Source organism: Ambystoma mexicanum, chromosome 13 (genome assembly GCF_040938575.1).
Source record: "Ambystoma mexicanum isolate Mex_15411 chromosome 13, UKY_AmexF1_1, whole genome shotgun sequence".
In the NCBI taxonomy this organism is placed as follows: Eukaryota; Metazoa; Chordata; class Amphibia; order Caudata; family Ambystomatidae; genus Ambystoma; species Ambystoma mexicanum.
The window spans coordinates 568385015-568404558 of record NC_090938.1 but is presented as its reverse complement, the minus strand read 5'-3'; the positions used below and the strand labels follow the sequence as shown (position 1 = coordinate 568404558).

Genomic DNA, 19544 nt, shown 5'->3' with positions numbered 1-19544 from the left:
CAGGTAGTACATGATCGTGGTGCTGTCCGTCAGGATCAGGACAGGCTTCCCCTGTAACTGTGTCTGAAAGGCTTTCAGTGCTTTGAATACAGCCAACAGCTCCAACAGATTTATGTGGTTGGATGCTACTTCTGGAGACCACACACCATGCGCCGTCTGCTGAAACAGGTGAACCCGGTGAGATGCGTCTGTCGTGAGAGTCGGGGTGGTGAAAGCTTTCCCCTTCAAGAGGTTTTCCCCTCGACCACCACTGCAGAGAGAACGAGGGCTGGAGAGACAACTACCAGATCTTCCCATTGTCCGCTGGCCTGACACCACTGGCTGTTGAGCCACTCTTGCATGGGACGCATGCGCAGATGCGCGTGAGGAACTAAGTAAATGCAGGACGCCATCATTCGTAACATTTGCATGGCCTTGCATACCGCCACCTCTCGACTGGCTACATACTGAAGGATCTGAAACACCATGTTCTGCACCCTCTCGTTGGAGGGGAAGACAAGGCGTTTTCTGTCCGAATTAGAGCCCCTAGAAACTTTGACTTGACTGGGGGTCTAGGCTGGATTTCTTCTCATTGATGGAGAATCCCAGGCTGAATAAGAGGACTATCGTCTTTTGAGTGTTCAACAGGCATGTTCCGTAGGACTCCCGTTCTTAGCCAGTCATCGAGGTAAGGGTAAATTGGGATGATTCTCTGTGCAGGTGTGCTGCTGCCACTGCCAGTACCTTCGTAAACACCCTTGGAGCCGAGGCAATGTCAAAGGGGGGGTACTTTGAACGGATAGTGCCAGTCCTCTATCATGAACCTTAGGTATTTTCTGTGTGCCAGCAACATTGAAATATGAAAGTATGCATCTTTCATATCCAATGTTACATTGTAATCCCCGTTTCAGCAGCAGGATTACTTCCTACAACGTGACTATACAGAACTTTTTAGGTTTGACAAATTGTTCGCAAGTCTAGCACAGGGCGCATGGTGAGATCCGTTTTGGGTACAAGGAAGTACACTGAATAAATACCCTTGTTTAACTTTAAAATTGGGACGACTTCTATGGCACCCTTTTCCTACAGGATCTCAACCTCTTGCACTAGGATGCAGTGTTCTGGCGTTGGGCGTCTTGATTTTGGCAGTCTGAATTGAGGTGTTCGGCAAAACTATGCAGTACCCGTGGGCGATGGTCTTGAGTACCCACTGGTCGGTTATCCCCGCCATGCATGAAGGAATGATGTTAGACGCCCCCGACCAGGGTGGCATGGGAGGGGACCCGGATCTGAGGGACATTTCGGACCTGAGGCCGGGGAGCCTCAGGGGGGTGGAACTCTGGCCTATACCCTTTCCACGCTGCTGTCCTCTAAGTGGATACGTGGTGGTGGTGTTAGATCATTATCCTGAATTCCAGTTTCCTGAACCATACTGGTTTTGAGGGGAGCAAGTTTGCCCACAAAAGGAACGACGAGAGTTGCTCCTCTCTGTTGTGAAGGCTTTTGGGTAATCTGTTGCAGGGACTTTAGTGTCTCATGTTCTTTTTTGTCCGTCTCAAGTGCTTCGTCCACTGCCTTGCCGAACAAGTTGGTGTCTTCAACAAGTTTGTTTATTAAGGCTGCCTGGGTCTCCAGCTTAAACCTGGAGTTTCTCGGCCAGGCGTGTTTAAGCAAGAGACCCTGTGCCAAGTTTCTTCCCACCATTTCAGCAGCATCTAAAGTGTTCTTAAGCACATTCGGATTCACTTTCTTGCCTTCCGATACAATTGTGAGCAACTTAGCCCCACGTCGGTAGAAGGGCGAAACAACTGCTCTATTCTGGGGCTTAACTTCTCTGGTCTGACCTGGTGTCAACAAAGGGGGCGCTCGTCTCCTTTTGATTGAATTCAGCAAGGGAATGGCAGGGCTGGCAGGAGGCTTTTTCTTCAATATATCCTCTACAAAATCCAAATACGGAAAAGCCTCCTGTGGCGATTTGAAAATGTTCAGCCGCGTTTTTCAAGATGGTGTTAAACGCCATCTGATCATCCACAGGTGAAGCTTGGCGGACTGGAGTGAAGGGGGGGGGGGGGGGGGAATCCATACCCAGGGTGTCAGGGTCCGGGGTAGGAGGAGAGGACGCCCAAGTTTCACAATCAACCTCGTGGCTATCTTCCCAATTCTCCATTGGATCCGCAGGATCATCAATATTGTCCCCGAAGGAAGCATCTTTTACATAGGTGTCCACAGGGATTTCGTCATCAGTAAGGTCAGAAGTATATTTGTCATGAGGATCGTCAAAGGTCCTCTGAAACTTGGCCATAGGTGGAAAAGGAAGGTCTTCACAAGGCCTTTTGGAAGCAAACCTCTCAGAAAAAGACATTTCTCTAGCCTGTCCATACACCCCTCAAACTTCTCCCTGGTCCATGAAGATGAACCAGAGTCGTCTAGGGGAGGAAAGGGGTCATTTCGACTCCCTTCTTCTGTAGAGCGTTGAGATTTGTCTCCTAAAGCACTGGGCAAAGGGCTCAGAGTAGTTCTTGCGAGGTTCCGGATGTTGTGACGTGTCTTTAGGCATGTCGTTAGGACGTTCCTTTTGTTTTGCCGTCTCTTTCGACCGTTCCTTATGTTTAACAGCCAAGGCAATCCTTGTGATACTGTTTGTTTATTTGATATAGCGCAAAACCAAAACCGAAGATAGAAGGGCGCAGATATTACAAGAATACTTGAGAACTTGGTTACAAGGTGATAAATAAAAACAGTTGAGACATATTTACAAATGTAGGTAAGGTGAAAACATTAAGGCAAGATGAGATAAGCACGAGGCAAGCGGGTGAGCATAGATGGCATAGTCAGGAGGGCAGGTTGTTCAGTCGGGTTATGTGTCATTAGTACGTAGCCAGGTGAGGGCCTGGTGTCTGAAGCTTGGGTAGGGTTGGTCAGTTCTGAGCTTGGCGGGGAGTCTGTTCCAGGTTTGGGCTGCTATGACCGTAAAGCTGGAGCCGCCGGCAGTACTTTTTTTGTATCTGGGCACCATTATTGCTGATGCTCGGGGTAGTAGGGAGGTGTGCCAGTTGAACCGGTGGCTGTAAGGTGGCCGTAAGCGGTGTTAGCACTTCCGTCTGCAGAGTCTCGGAGGTCACGTGTGTTTTGGTGCTAGCGCGCTTTACTTTACATTGCCAAGAAGCATGCCGCTGCTGCGGTTGCGGGGAAAGCTGCCCATCATAAAGATCAGCAGATCCCGTCTAAGTACTCAACAAGCCAGTTGGTGTTTTGGGACGCTTTGACTGTACTGCCGAAGCAGAACCTTGAGTTGTGCGTTTAGTGTGGGAAATGTGTGTGGCTCGGTCGCCGGGTGTCTTCCCCATAGCATGACTCGCGTTGTGCCTGTCGGGGATGAACGCTGTGGATCGAGAACTGTCCGCCATCAGGTCAATGGCCTCCGAAACGCAGCCTTGGTCATCGCTAGTCCCTTCATCACATTCGGCGGTGGGGGAATTACTTTCGGTCTGTGGCATACCATATGCCGCCCACTGCTTCAGACGGCGCTCCTTAATAGTCTTTGGATGCAGAAGTTTACAGGCTACCTCGTTGTGGTTTGGGGGGGGAGGGAGGAGGGAGACAATTATTGCACTGACGGTGCTAGTCTTTCCACAGATATTTGGCCTTACACGAAGGACAAAATCTAAATTGAGTCCTGTCCATAGCGCAGGATTGATCTAGCGATGACATAACCCAGGGAACAAAGAGGGCAAAAGGAAAAGCATTCTTGAAAAGAATGGCCACCCGACCCCAATCTCCCTACGGTTTAGGCTGGCCAGAAGGCAGCGCTGGCCGTAACAGGCCTAGAAATTCCCAGCAGTCTTTGGTGGTGCACAGGAGTCAACCGTCGAGGTGACTTAACAGGAATAAATGACAAAAGGTTGATAAATATAACAATAACGCAATCTTTTATGAAGAGCTCCGCATTAGGGCGACCAGATAACTGGGAGGAAAAAAACTATCTGAGGGACTGCGACGCGTGAAGAATTTTGGGTACACTACACATCACGTTAGGGATAGTGTTACAGGCACGCCCATGTCGACGTCCCCTTTCGATCCTCGCAAGACATAATGCTATACTCTGCGGTTACCACTGGATGTCAGACTATATGCACAACATGTGATTCTAAGCAGATTAAGAAGCATCAGAGTATATTTTAGATGGCCTGCAGTAGCGGCCATGTAGTTATGGTTAAGTTGCTAAACCCATAGGAAGAGCACTTTTTGGGCTGCTTATAACTTCACTCCCCCTGGACGAATCTTCACCAAGCTTTGGAAAAAAAGTATATGGCACACTCTGAATGGTTTAGCAAAGTTTGGTGACGTTTGGTCCAGGTTGGGGCAGGTGGGGTCCCAAAATATTTTTTTTTTCCCCATAGACTGAATGGAGACAAAATTTCTGTCGCACCTACAGCCCAAACTACTGAGCGGATTATCACCAAATTTGCGTGCTTTTGTAAATTTGGTGAAAATCCATCCAGTAGCTTTTTTTTTAAACAACCAAAAAGTAGGTCTCAAAAAATTTGTGATATCTATGTCAGCTCCGCGGACAAACGATTGGATAATCGGCTTGCGTCATGTCCGCAGACACGCAACGTGCTCTCTGATTGGCTGGCGTGAGGTGCGTCAAATTGTTTCAGGAGTGAAACCCGCCTCTGGCGTCTGAGTGTCTGGGGTAGGCAGGAAGTGAGGGAGGTGCCCGAAACTCGTGGTGCTTCGTCTCATAGGAGAACCAAATCTACTCTGCGGTGATTGGTTGGCTGACTGTCCAGCAAGGACAGCCTCCCTGCTGGGTGAGTGACAGCTAGGGTGGAATGAATGGGAGAGAACTGAATAGAAGGCGAGTCTTTTGGCTTGGAAAGCAGAGTCGATCACTGGACGAAGGAACCAAAGAAGAGCTTGAAGAGGACACCTGCTGCTACTCCTGAACCGTTGGTTTGCCCGGTGAAGCCGTGCTGCAGTGCCCAAATGCAAAGTTTGCATTGACAGAGAAGCCCCTGCAAAGATGACTTCTCCCTTTGAGTTGGTGGGACCAACCAACTCCAAAGTAAGCCACCTGAACACCCATCTCGGAGCTGGTTGAATTTCCTCAGAGATGTTGCAGGAAACCATATAGCCAGGGAAAGGGAGACCAGATTGTGTGCGTTACTTTTAAGCTGGCCTAAAGCTTTTGGAAGATCCTTCGGACTACCACGAAGCAGGACTGACCAAGCATGAGCCCCCTGTGCAGAGTGCGGGACCCCAGAAGCAAGGCCAGTACATCTTGATAGCCAGGAATCGCGTTGTTGCCATTTGCGGTAGCTGAAACACGAAACAGCCACTGAAAGTGAAGTTTGCCGGTTGCGGGTTTTGGCAGTCCCAGTGCATTGCAGGAGTCCCCCAACGTCCTCCCTCTTGTCCCTACGACTGAGGCCCAGGAACAGTGAGATCTGCAGAGCTGCACAGGAACAGAAGTCATCAGCGGCATCTTTTCTTCTTTACCAAGGTACTGTAAAACAAGTCTAAGAGAACCTACCTCTTACTGTAGAAGTGCTTGTAACTTCCACAACTCACAAGTCTAATCAGCCTGTAGCCCTACATTTGATTCTTCTTTTCATCAAAGACTCCTAAGAACTTGTGCAAAGACTTTTCCGTTGACTTACCAGAAGTGCTTTATCCTATCCAAGACTTTTGCCCATTGACTTTGGCTTAGCCTATTGAATTGAATGACTCTTCTAGTGAACTCTGAAAGTATCTGCACTGCTTAAGAATATTTGTGGTCTTTTGTGATCTAATATCCTTTGCATTTTACCAACTTTTAAAGAGTGTTCTGAATGCCAATAGTAAAATATTAATGTCCACAGCACCCTTGTTACTGAAGTCACCTGGGTGTGTAGGTTGTGTCTGTGGGTTATCCCAAAATGGTCTTGTCTGATTCAGAAACTCAAAGTGCACAGTATTGAAGTATATTTGTGGGTTACTATTCTATTGCTCCCTTCTGAAGAAGGCTTTATAATGGACTGAAATAAAATAATTGTTTATGCAAGAAACATTGAATGTAAGAGTTTATTTGAATACCTGTAACTGAGTTTTTGTTTAACTCTACTACAGCTCACATTTCCCCTCTTAAAATAAGCCTGGCTGCTCAACACACTACCAGAACTGTGTAGTACAAGCTTACACCAAAGGCTGGGTTGCCTATAGCTGTAGTCATAGTGGTATGTAGTGTCCCCGGAGGGTACTGCATTCAGTCTTAGCCCAACACCCTGGATGATTTAGATTTCAATATTATTTAGGTGATATCAACCTCCTTTACACATTGCCATACCAATGAACCAGTCTTCGCAAGACCCTGCAAACAAGTTTGGAAATAGGAATCTACCCAATATGTCTTTGCAATATGGGTGGCACAAGTAGTCGCTGTAATACCATGTTAGGGATAATTCTCATTTCTATGCTAATTCTGTTCTACCTTAGAGACCCCCAGCTTCTTGTTGGACTATAGGACTTTTTAATTTTTATCCTGGAGTGAATGAGACCTTTTTCTCACTCTCTCAAGTATTTCTCTTTAATTTGAACTGGGTTTCTTTTGGTTTTGGAGTTTGAAACTCCATAGGCATCTTTTTGTATTTTAGCACACAGCACGTTCAGTGCAGTGCCACAGAGAAGTTCTTTGGATTTCTCTTAAGGTTTAAATACCTTCTCTTGGATAAACTACTGTTTCCAAGAGTAGTAAAGTGAAATTGACCTTATCTTTTAATATTCCCTTTTGTCTACTTCCTCATGTAACATTTTTATGTTAACCCTTCTACAATTAATGGCTGGTGGCAGTGGTTTAATGTTTCCTACCATTGTGCGTTTTTTACTGCAGGCTGCATTCGCAGCTGCAATATTGCACCCATCAGTGCCCATTTGGTCAAAATTGCCCCGGTCGTCTTTTTTCACCATTTCTGGTTTGTAAGGTAGTTCATTTTGATATTTACTCTGTGCGCCAAACCAGGTTTGGTCCCTTTATTCGTTTTGTCTTTGGTGGGATTCACAGGTGAAGCCTGCCTCTGGCTCTAGCGTTTCTGGCGGGGCAGGAAGCGAGCGAGGTTCCCGAAACTCCCTGTGCTTGGTCTCCTTGGTTACAGGAATGCACACGAAGTTGATTGGCTGTCCTCCAAGGCCAGCCACCCTGCTGTGCGAGTGACAGCTAGGCTGCAAATTAATAGGAGAAACTTGCATAAAAGGCAAGGTCTTTTGCAAGGAAGTCAAAGTCGACCACTGGAGAAAGGAACCGAAGAAGAAACTGGCAGAGATGCTTGCTGCACCCTCCTGGGCTGGTGGTTTGCTAAGTGAAACCCTGCTGCAGTGCTGAAGGTCCATATTGCGAATTGACTAGAGAAGCCCGAAAAGGACAACTTCTCCCCTTGGGTTGGTGGGACCAACTCACCACAAGACAAACTTGTCGGAGACCCCTGTCCCTGCTGGCTGTACTTCTTCGCTGCTGCTGGAACTGAGTGCCAGGGGCAGGAACACCAGAATGAAGTGGATAGTTTTTAAGACGGACATGAGCTCCAGGAAGATCCTCCGGACTCCCTCGAAGCAGGACTGACCAAGCCTGAGCCACCTCAGAGTGCTGAACCCCAGAAGCAAGCAAAGTCCAGAAGGTGTCCCAGGAACCACAGTGGTGCTATTTGAGGGTAGCTGAAATTGCAAAGTGCCGCTGATCTGAATTGTGCCCATTGCTGCCGCCGACCTTCAAACTGTAGTCCAGGAGTCACCAGACGTCCTTCCTCTTGTCCCCACAACCTAAGCCCAGGAACAGGGTCTGCAGAACTGCAACAGGAACAGAAGCCAGCTGCAACCTTTTCTTCAGACTCAAGGTACTGTGTAACTAGGGGTACTCTCGTGTGTAGCTTGCTTGCTCTCACTGGAGACTTGCATTGGCTGCCCTTTGCAGAGTTGCTTGTAGCTCTGCTTTTCACAAGTCTCCAGCTTGTGGCCCAACAGTGATTCTTTTTACTACAAAACATTGTGCAACACTTTCGTGCTAGCTTCAAGAAGTGCCTCAGCTTTCCTAGACTTTGCTCAACTGACATTGGCTGTCCTGGCTCCCTGTAGACTCTTCTTACCCTCTAACTTTGTCTTGATCTGTCCCTCAATAAGTCATACATAACTTACTTGTATAGCTGGTAAAGAGTTAACCTATATTTCATTGGGGGATTACAAGGTACTTACTGTTTGGAGAAACTTGATAACTATAATTTCCTTCCCTAGCCTTTACCTTTTTCCACAACTCCAGTATTGCCTTTAAGTGTAAAGAGATACATCAAAGTCCACAGTGTCCTAGCTATTGAAATCACCTCAGGGTGTGGCAAGTGTGTGTGACATCCAAAAAGGTATCTACTTCCTTAACTGAAGGAGTGTATTTAAGTGTATTCAATTGCTGCCAATTGCCCCCTTCTAAATAAGGCTCATTTTAAAACCGACTGTTCAATTCATAAAAAAATATTTTAAAAATCAAGAAACCTCGAGTATAAAATACCCGTCAGTGTGAATCTCTGTTACAACCCTACAGCTCCCATTGACCCCTCTTGAGATAAGCCTGGCTGCTGTGTAGTACAGGCCTATACCAAAGGTTGGGTTACCTATTGCCAAGAGGACAAGGCTGGTGTAGTCTCCCACAGGGTTACTACATAGAATATTGCCTAACATATGACATATAGCCAGATCTGATTTAGCAGGTCTAAAAGTGTGTAATAAAAACCTAAATTTCTTTGTGTCGAGAGTCCTAAGCAATATATTACTAAAGCGCCAATTAGATGCATTTTCATTGAATTTATATGCCTACAACCAGCATTTATAATTAGATCCTGCTAAGGCTTTATGTTTTATTTTCACTTCAATGGATGAAAGGCCATTTCTCCTAATTGCATGAGGGTAACATTCAGCACTTTCTTTTGCTTACGTATGCCCTGATCTGATTGGGCCTCTGGCATTCTTTGTTGCGTTTTTTGGCAAACATGTTGTGATGCAAATACACAGTGTTTATCCAACACACTTTCAAGTCCCAATCACATTGCCTCAGTAGGTCAACATTAGTCACAGTGCTATATCTAAAATTTGAATTCAAATGGTTAATGTTGTAAGAAGACCACCGTAATCTGTTACCCTGCAAATTTACTACAGGACTTTCACCTAGGCGTTCACGATGCTGCTTTATAATAAGATGACATTTTATACTGAGAACAGCATGGTCACATATGCTAATAGGACTAACATGATGTTCAGGAAAATACTTTCAGATGGTAGAATTGACAAAAATAAAACGATGCAGCTGCTATGTGTTCCATTTGACCAGGGCGATATTGATTCCATGTTGCTCGTGGTGACCATCTGTAAATCGTATTCTAATGGAGCCTCACGCCACACCTGCCCTTTTAACAAAACAGCCATGCTTTATCCTCCCTTGTGAGCTATTGAGAAAGAGTGAGTACAGTCAACATAGTCGCCAGCAAGTATGAGACCAGCGCAGGGATGGCAACTACACCAGAACCGCAGGGTCTCAATAACCACAGACATAAAACTCTTGGTAAGGTCATCACCCGTAGGACCATATATAGTGTTAACATCAGATGCTCAAATCCTGAAGTTGGTTTATGCAGTGTGACGCATAACACATTTTTACGCACGGGAGTATCCCGCAATTCAACCAAGTCATATGCAGACTTTGCTCCGATACAAAGTCTGCCTTTTGGGTGGCCCTTAAGTACGGGGGCTGATAATTTAATACTGTAGCCATCTAGATCAAATGGAGAGGTCAGCCAGGTTTCCTTCAACATGAACACCTGAGCATCAATTAATCAAAATAAACCATGTAGTGTGTGCTACAGCTTGTGAAAAGGCGGACAAATCACTGCTCTCAGTAACTGTGACACTGTGCCTTTAAGGAATTGGAAATCCAGTATCAGCGTGCAACAGGCACGGGACGACTGCAGAATCCTGAGGAGAGTCCAATCACTCACCAGTCAGCCATCATTGGGCGACCAGCGAGTGTCTATGGAACGGGACTAGGACTACGCTGCAAAGCAAAATCAAATAATCAAGAGACCCTCATGCCGAGAAGGAGCAAACCTGAGGTACACAGGAGGCTGGCCAAAACCAAGATCGCTCAGAGGTGCATGCAGAGTCTGGCCGGAATGTCTCCACTAAGCCGCTATTTGATAAAACCACTGCCGCTGCCTCCTGCTTTGGTTCTGCAAGGACCGCACAGCAAAAAAATATCTAAAGGGCGCCTGGCGGAGTCCTGATATGCCCAGGAGGATCAAAGAATCAGGATGTGAGATCAAAACAAAGCTGTAAAATGTTTGGATACATTTATTACATCTCAAAACTATTTTTCGGTAAACTGTTGAATGTAAACAATAAGTAACCAAAAGAATAAATATACTACTGAGATCATGACAGCTGTTAATTTCCCCCACAGATAATACGGACAGAACCACTCTTCACCTCTATCCTGAAGAAAGCCACCACAATAGCGTGCTTAAATAACTGCCACCGTTGGCCGAAACACTACAGTGTCGATTTGTGACAACTGTTGACCCTTTATTTATGTTCTATGTATATTGTGGTGTATACTGTCCTGAAAAAAACCCATGGATCAATAGCAGCCCTGGGGAGCACCCACTCGTATTCAGTTTGATTTGTTTAGTTTTTTTGTATCAGCATGTGCACCAATATGGGAATTCTACCTCAATCAAGAGGTTGGTACCCAGATGTACCCCCCCCCCCATCTTTAGAATACCAAACTTGTCTGTTTCACTGTCTTGCTTGTCCATAAATGCAAACATTCAACAGTTTACCGAAAAATAGTTTTGAGATGTAATAAATTTATCCAATAATTGTACAGCTTTGTTTAGGACTGCACGGCAGTCAAGACAGCGACACATGAGGATCAGGGTAAGTCTCTAGCTACCCTGTGCGCTCCCCGTTCACCACACAATACCCGGCATAATTCCGCACCCTTCACCTTTCCAGAATCCGAGACCACTTCCGCACCTGCTGCCTGCGTAGAACTGTTTGTCACACCTCCTGGGTTAAGAACAGGAGAAGCGCCTGGTGGTCGGACAAGCAACCTAAACACCCTGGGGCTGGCTGTGGAGCAAATCCCCCCCACTAAGCAGGGCAGAGTTGACAGCCCCCCCCGATGGTGACCAATACGACTGTCCCTCATGCCTCACAATGGTTGAAGATGCAGAGAGAAGTAGGGGTTGCGGTCACCTCTGACGGGGGACTGGATGGACAGGGACGCTTGCAACTAGATCTGCTGTTGCAGGGGCAAAAGGTGGGACTCCTTTAACATCGGATCAGGCCCGCGTGTTCTTGGGGGACAGGAGGCCAGTCGGCAGGTGGAAGGCGTTGCACTAAGAGGGGGGTGCGGGACCGGAGAGAGCCTTGTAGACTCTCCTGCTTTGGCCTCAAAGTCCACAATAACGGCTACAGACAGCACTACAGAACTTCTGTTAATCAAGGCAAGAGGGTCTGGAAAGACTGTCCAATTATATACTTAAGGCCCCCCCCCCCCCCGCCTATAGACACTCAGATTAAAGAAAGGTACAGTCAGGCGTTGGCAAGGAGGAACTGGGATCTTGCGCAAGGACCTGAACTGGACGAATTGAACAAAGAACTTGAACTGAGTCATTGTCGACCAATGGAAATAGCCTCATTTAACACAAAACTGAACGAAAAGCATCAGGGGCTAAAGGGCTGCAAAGCGGATGATAGTCCCAGGGATAAGGGGCCCTCCCAGAAGGAACTACCTGGGCTAACAAAAAGTCCCAACAGAGGAGAAACGGTAAAACCAACGGCCAGAGGGAAATCCAAACCTCACCTTAGGTCCATATGGCATCTGGCAGAGGAACCAACCGACGGATAAATTCTGGAGGGCTTGGCAGATTACGAAAAAGGTGAAGACTTGCTAAGCGGCTGCAACCCAAAAGGTACTTAAGGAAACAAAAGGACTGTCCGCCCAAAAAAGGGGGAGTGCGTCCTATGTGCGATCCCCGACGGCACAGAAAGATACATCATCTTCAGAGACGGAAAGTGACTACCCTACAGTCCACAATCTGGGGAAAGGGAGGGTAACTGCACTATTGTACAACTACAATGAGAGCAAAAGAGTTAAGCAATGTGAAGGCCACGGACCAAACCAGAGAAAAATGGATATAGTCGCTGTTAAAACTGTTACAACCCAAGCAAAGAAACAATCCCAACACTGAAAAAATGTAAGGTCAAGAAAAAAAAAAAGGAAAAGGACAAAAAGGAGATTCCCAAGGAGATGAGTGGGAAAATAGGGAGCGATCGACCGGTGAAGACATCTCTCATGGACAGTCTAGCAACGAAGGAAAATCCAAGAGACAGTCGAGAAAGGAAATAACTACCTCCTATTGCAAATGTCAGTGGTGACTACAGCTATGGCCCCAGTCACAAAACTATATGAAGCGGTCAATGAGACACTGAGGGATCATAACACACTATTAGCAATGATCCACTCAGAGCTTATCCTCTTGGTGGGCTACGTAACAGCAGGGGTGAATATGGGCAACCTGATTTCAAAGCACTATTCCCGGGGAAGTAACTATAACTTCCAGCAAGGCGATGCCCAAAGTCCTAATGTCCCTGATCAGGCAATAATGAGGATTGTGCCAAATGAAAGTGGGAAAACAGGGGATCCCAAAGATCCGGCTGCCGGACAGATCGAGCAGCATAGCGAGAAGTGCTATGAGCAAACGATGGAAGAAAGTCAGAGGCCAAGAGGTACCACAGAAATGCCCCGTACAATCTTTAAGGGCCGAGGTGTCAAAAAGGTTGAAGCCAGTAAAGAAGACGACGCCAAAAAATACGAAGCTAATTGACTTTCCTATTTTTATAAACCCAAAAAAATGGGAGAATGGAGTTAACGAACAAGAAAAACTAGGGGGGGGGAACAGACACCAAGAACAAACAAAACATATTAGATGAACTTGAAACTAAAAGGAATGAGAAGACACCATGTAGGCAGCAGTACATACATCTTGAGTGGAGAAAGGCTAGACTGTGCGAGACCACAGGGGTAATGTCTGCATGCACTAAGCAGGCCTCACAGACAGGCCCCCAGGACGCAGGTGAGCAATCCAATAAGGATGAAACACTATCTGTCAAATATCTCCATCTACTCTGATGGAGATGGAAATGATTAAAGTTCAAATGGCAGTAAAAAACCATTACTGACACCAGAAAACATTAAGCAAAATGTAAAACCAATGATAAGGAAGAATAGTCCCTTCAGAACTGACCAAAAGAAGAGAGCAACCCTTACGGGCCCTTGAATAAGACCAGCTGGACATGAACATAAAAAAATAAAAGACACAGCATGGCAGCCTAGAGGAGCACCAAAGACAGAATCTGGGCTGGTTCAAGAATCCCAGAATAAGCAGTGTGGCAAAGGCATGGGCGATGGGGGGTGGGGCGTGCAGGGGAAGTGGGGGAGAGGCCTGGTAAATAGGCTGATAACTTCTTTAAATCATTATCCCCCGAATAGAAGAACCAAAAACAGGGATGGCAATCCCTAAAGAAGCCGAGGAAGAGGCAGCAGCAAAAAGAAGCGTCAAGCCCGAGGACTGCTGCCTAGGACTGGAAAGAATCTTGGATAAAGGGCAAGAGTGTATCCTAAACAGGCATAATGTGATGAAGCTCTGCCAATGCGTCCCAAACTTAAGGTAAATACTTCTCAACGTTGTCCAAATAGTGCAATTCCTGAATGCGAAAGGAATGGACGAAGTCAAAATGCATCTCTGTTCTTCACTTCTTAAAGATCTTATACCAGATGCTTCAGCTAGTCTTCTCTGTGCTTTGATGTAACCATACAGAGGGGCAGAGGACGACACACAAAGAAATACTCAACCCACCTTCTGGCAGCAGGGCACCAGCTGCAGTCCTATTAACACTGATGTAATCAGGGACCCCGTATGAACCGGTTACTTTTTTTAAAAAAAATAGTTTATTACAAACTTTTAAGAAACCAATACAATTTTTAGGTATACATAAACAGAATTCTTTCATAAACTTAGATGAATTAAAAGCAGAAGGAAAAAAGAAAGAGCGAGAAATCCTGCTCTTCTCAATGATCTTAATCAACATTTTTTTAGCAAATTCATTATCTTCGCTTTGGGCTATTTCTCTCGATTCACTACGAGTTGCATTGAGCAGTTCTCTAGTGTCATTCCACTACCATATCATGATTACTTCGGAGCCGGAATATCTAAAAGAAATGAAAGTGCAAACCAGTTACTTCTATAAACTGCGGACCAGATCTACAGTCCACCACACTAAAATCCTCTAAGGGTAAAGTACAACAGAAGGAAATACAAATTAATAACTAACATTTATTGGAATCCGAAAAACAAGAACAGAAGACCAAATGCTGCAAGATGTAGCTAAACAGATAGACGAAGCATATAGCAGACCAAATGCTGCCTTCATCCTGTGCAGCAACCTAAACCTGGTTTGCAGGATTGGCCCTTCAATGGGGGGTAGCAAACTGACCAACATCGGGTGCCATAAAACCAAGAGGAACAGCCTGGGTCCAACTCATGAAATCTCGTGACATGCACATGCTGAATGGTGCACTGAAAAAAAAAGGACAATGTTCCTTAATCCACCTGGCACTCTGGAAATCAGTTGGCTGTAATGGACTAGATATTTGTTTCGATAAGCATGCGTGAAGCCACAGAATAACTGGAAGTAATTTATACTGAACAGAGTGACCACAACATACTAAGGACTAAATGGCAGGAACTTAACACATCTTGGAGCCATATAGACAAACCCAAATTGGGGATGGACAACAGCGGGATCAAGTTAAGACTCGTAAAAAACACGATGTCATGCATGGACCGTAAATCTACATAGACAATATACATTAGAAGCTCAATGGAGTGCAGACGCAGTCATCAACTACAGAGTACTGGTGCTGACACACCATAAACCAAAAGCAATGGTGCAGTGCACACAAACAGTACACAAGCACACCTTTGATATGGCAATTGCCCCAAAAAACGAATTGTAATGCGAGACATTAAACAAATACTAAATATGGATGGGGCAGAGGAAACACCTATAGGAACTGGGCTAAATCCAAGAAATGGGAAATGCTGATAAGAGATGCCCAGACGTTGCTAGAAGCCGTGATGAAAAAAAAAACTCCAGAGAGTCATGGGCAATTATAAAATCGGCTACTGGCAACCACCAGACCTTGGTCAATTGAGTATCTGAGAAAGTTTGGATAGTCTATGAGAACCTATATAAGTGCCCAAGCGATGAGCCAATAAGCGTAACCAGAGACGCCCTGGAAACAAAAAGCCATGAAGACTTAATTTTACTAAAATAAAAAGGCACCAAAGTATCCCTGGCAACTGGCCCAGACTGTCCGACAAACATGATGTTAAAGGAGAACTTGACCAAATGAGCAGCGGCCCTGGATGGGATTTTAAAATCAGTGCTTGAAATGAGATCCATACCAGAGTCAACCGTGGTTCCCATTTTCAAAACGGAGGATCTTACTGACCCAGGGAACTATCGGCCTATAGCGTTTTTAGATGTCCTGGGGAAGTTATACGCCACACTACTCCTTCAAAGATTGAAAAAATGGGCCAAGGACTCGGGCCCACCAAGATCCCTTCCAATTTGGCTTCACAAAAGGAGCCAGAACATCAACCCCATTGTTCTTGCTCTCCATCCTAAAAATAAAATGATGGAATCAAAAAGAAGTGCTATTTGGCATTCAGCTTTTCCAAAGTGTTCGACAGCACTAGCCGCCAAAAACTATGGGGAAAAACTGGCCACTTGGAACTGTCCGCTGGACCTACTAGCACAAATTAAAGCACTACATTCAGACGCAACTTGTAGAATAGAATAAAATTGTATGGGGATGGGCTGCCGTCAGCTACAATTCGAATGGAGCTCGGAGTAAAACAGGGATGTCCATTGGCTCCTTACATTTATAATTTGTACGTATCAGACCTTTGTGACAACATGAAAGGATGCAAGAGCTTCTGTCCAAAAGCAGGAGAAACAGAGCTTACACACCGACTATATGTAGATTTGGTCCTGACACCAATAGGCCTTCAGGGACAATTTAAGCAGCTAGAAGCATATACTGAACTGAAAAACCTTACCATCAACAGGGGGAAAAAACAAGGTGATGCAACTTCAGTAATACACAAAGGGGAAAAGGCCACTCACCTGGCGAATCAACATGGAGGAATTGGAAGTAGTTACCTCCTTTAAAAATGTGTGCCGAGAACATCAGGCCCATCTTGTGGAGAAAGACTACTAAGCAAGTCTGACGGGGAAAGTAGTAGCAATGACCAATCAAGCAGCAATTCTGATAAAAAATAATCTGCGCTTTCTCCATGCAACTGGTGACCGATTTTTATAAAGCAAAAGTAACTGTCACTAACGTATTGCTCCGAGACAACGGGGACTGGCCAAGGACACTTCTGTCAGCTTCTGGAAGAGGATGCTGGGCATCTCAAAAGCAACGCCAATCCAGCTAGTGAGACGTGAGCTGGGCCTAATCTCATTGGAGGCCTCAGCAGACTGGAAATCTTTGTCTTTTCAGAGAATTCATAGACCCGAACCTGACCAAGTGCCCTGAAATACTCCAGGCAGAATTTATGAAGTATGCTAACACCATGGGTAAAAGTTGGGAAGCAAGATGCCGAAATCTATCGGCAATAGATTGCTCTCCAGAAGAGCTGGTGACAAACAAAGATAAAACTAAAAACTAGGGGACTGACTGAATTTGAACTGGGGCTGAAGCAAATAAATACAAGCTCCACATACAGCTAGAGCACGAGGTAAAATCACTTGGACAGCCCCAGCCAAGTAGAGCTTTCATCTCCCAAACTAGCTGCATCATCATCGCCAATGCCCTAATACTCTCCAGACTTGATTATTTGAACACCATGTACCTGGGAGCCAACAAATATATAACCGACAAACTTCAAACATTGCAAAACAATGCACTCAAAACAGCCCTTAACCTACCCTTCAAGGAACACATATCTAACAAAAGAAGAGGACACAAATGGCTCAAAATCTGCGACCGCATCTCACTCAAAACGGCATCACTCACTTTCAAATGCCTAAACAATGCAGCCCCCCCTATCTCGCAGCCAGAATGGTAAAAAAAAAAAAAAAACCTCCACCCGCCCCTCTAGAATGATTAACTCTTACTGCCTTCAGGTACCCAAATTCAGACAAAAGAAAACGGGCGGCAGTAGCTTCCCAGTCATGGCAGCCCAACATTGGAACGTCCTCCCTCTCAACATCAGAGCAGACCAATCCTACTACAGCTATAGAGAAACACGCTCACCTGGTTACGATCCAATGATCCCTATGACTGATCTGTGCCCTCGCACACTAACAAACCATAGCCAACCCGACTGTATATATGTACATCCCTTAGCTGACCTGTCGAAATGTAATTAACTGTATGTATATAAGTAAATATGTCCTTTCACCAGATTATACGCAATGTAATGCTATGTTTTATACTCGTATGTGCCTTATCATGCAACTAAGTTTAATGTAATTTTATCTTCCTGTTCTCTGTTGCGCCCTGTTACCTCTGGGTTTTGCGCGCCATACTAAATAAATAAACAAACCAAAACAAACAAGCCATACCTTAAAAAAATCCCAGACCCCAAGTACAGAACCCAGTGGATGAAACTGAAACTTAAACTAATACCAACTAGAGAAATTCTACCCATTAGATCAAAGATAATCTTGTCGTGAGGAGTAATAGGGACTAACCCTAAACGCACCTGTTTTAAAGGGAGTGGGATGGAAAGAACTGACAGTATTGTACAACGTTTTGTAAGAAACTAAAACAAATTTAAAAAAAAGAAAATAAACCACTGATTGCAAAAAAATGAATTAAAACCACTTGTGTTACAGGAAATCACCTTAAAGAAATTCCCTAACTTGGTATGGAGAAATTCAACAGGACCCGTGTACTTGTGACCAACTACCCGCTATCCGCTGAGCATCTAAACTGTACCCATCACTGTTGCTTTCTACGAGCTGTCTAGAGTAAATGCTGGGAGTCATTTGACCGTGAAAGCATTCATTCTGTGCAACAGGATAAAATACAGAGAGCTGAAATCCCAGGGCCTTAAAAGTTTGGAGATGTTTACAATTTCGCTCTTCATCAATTGGTGAAGTGAAAGATGCCAACACCCAATTCATGATGCTGGACAATCGTGGCAATTCTAGAGACACTATCGTTGGTGGTAATCGTGCAAAGATCTGCAATGATATGTAGTAATTCCAGAAGCCCTGTTTGGTGCACAAATGGACTCTTCAACCAACTTGATATGTCTGATGTCAGCAAACCACGGAATATCGAGAAATTGTGGAGCATTAGGACTCAAGGTTTTTTGGAGGGATTCCACTCATGTATACCAGGCTTCAAATAGGTTACCAGGTTCTCCAGATGTGTATAGTGTGCCAGTATCAATGGGGATTGGGTGGCTTGGTAGCTGTGCTCGTAGCTCGGACTTATTAGGCAGAGCAATAGCTGTAATAGCAGTTTGAGACGTGGTTTCTGCAGGGCTCCTAAGGGAACTAGATACTGTATTGGGCAAAAGAGGGCCATTTCACGGGACAACCCATTTATCCAAAGGGCCTTGCAAAATAACCCTCCGTACTTCACCATTGCCCATGTCATTTGTAACCATATAGGGACCAGCCATGGTAGAAAACAAACTAGTAGTGGAAGGTTTAGCCAATCTAGGTGGCAAAACTCCTTTGGAACATGGCATCAGTTTCAAAGCTGGCAGTCTACTTTTACGAATAATTTTCTGGTTACATTTCTTCTGATAAACTCAGGTTACCGAGGAATGTTTAACGTGGACTGTTCTGTGTACGGGACCTCCAATGCCTGTTCCTCAGACTCAGCCGCTACTCTGACAGTGCCAATCCATGTATCCTCAAACAGGAATTGGTACATTAGAGTTAAAGGTCACAAGTTGTGAAGGAGGATGCAAGCAGTTTGAGGCATCTGTACCACAGCAAGCAGCGTCAGAAATATTATGGAATTAGCCGTAGACTGCTTGTCTAAATTCTTGTTACTAATCGCCCCCGGGTCGGAACAGTACCCACATTGTGTCTTTCGTTACAAGTGGCACTACCAATGAGAATCACGTCCACCACTTTTCCCTGCAAGATGGACTTCAAACCCCTTTGTTCCTCAGCTATGTTTGCACATGGTAGGATCACGGAAAGGAGTCGATTTTAGATTCCAGAATATTGAATAAAGAAGTGTGAAACATTTATGACTGAATTATGCGGTTCACTACTGCTGACAATTTAATTGGCAACAAAATCAGATGGGGAGAGTACACCCCCCCAACCCCACCCGGGTGAGGGGGTGGTTGGGCACAGAATCTCGCTGCTCGAGTAAATGAATGCAGAGACGTTTGCCTTGATGTTGGGCTGAGCTGCATAGGCCAAAGGTGTGCTGCTTCAAGTTA

The 19544-nt window shown here is 45.3% G+C and overlaps 1 protein-coding gene across 4 annotated transcripts in view; it reads right to left on the bottom strand.

The window, feature by feature from the left end:
• FAM117A (family with sequence similarity 117 member A) overlaps positions 1-19544 on the bottom strand; it is a 327775-nt gene that overhangs the window by 165228 nt on the left and 143003 nt on the right. The window lies entirely within an intron of this gene.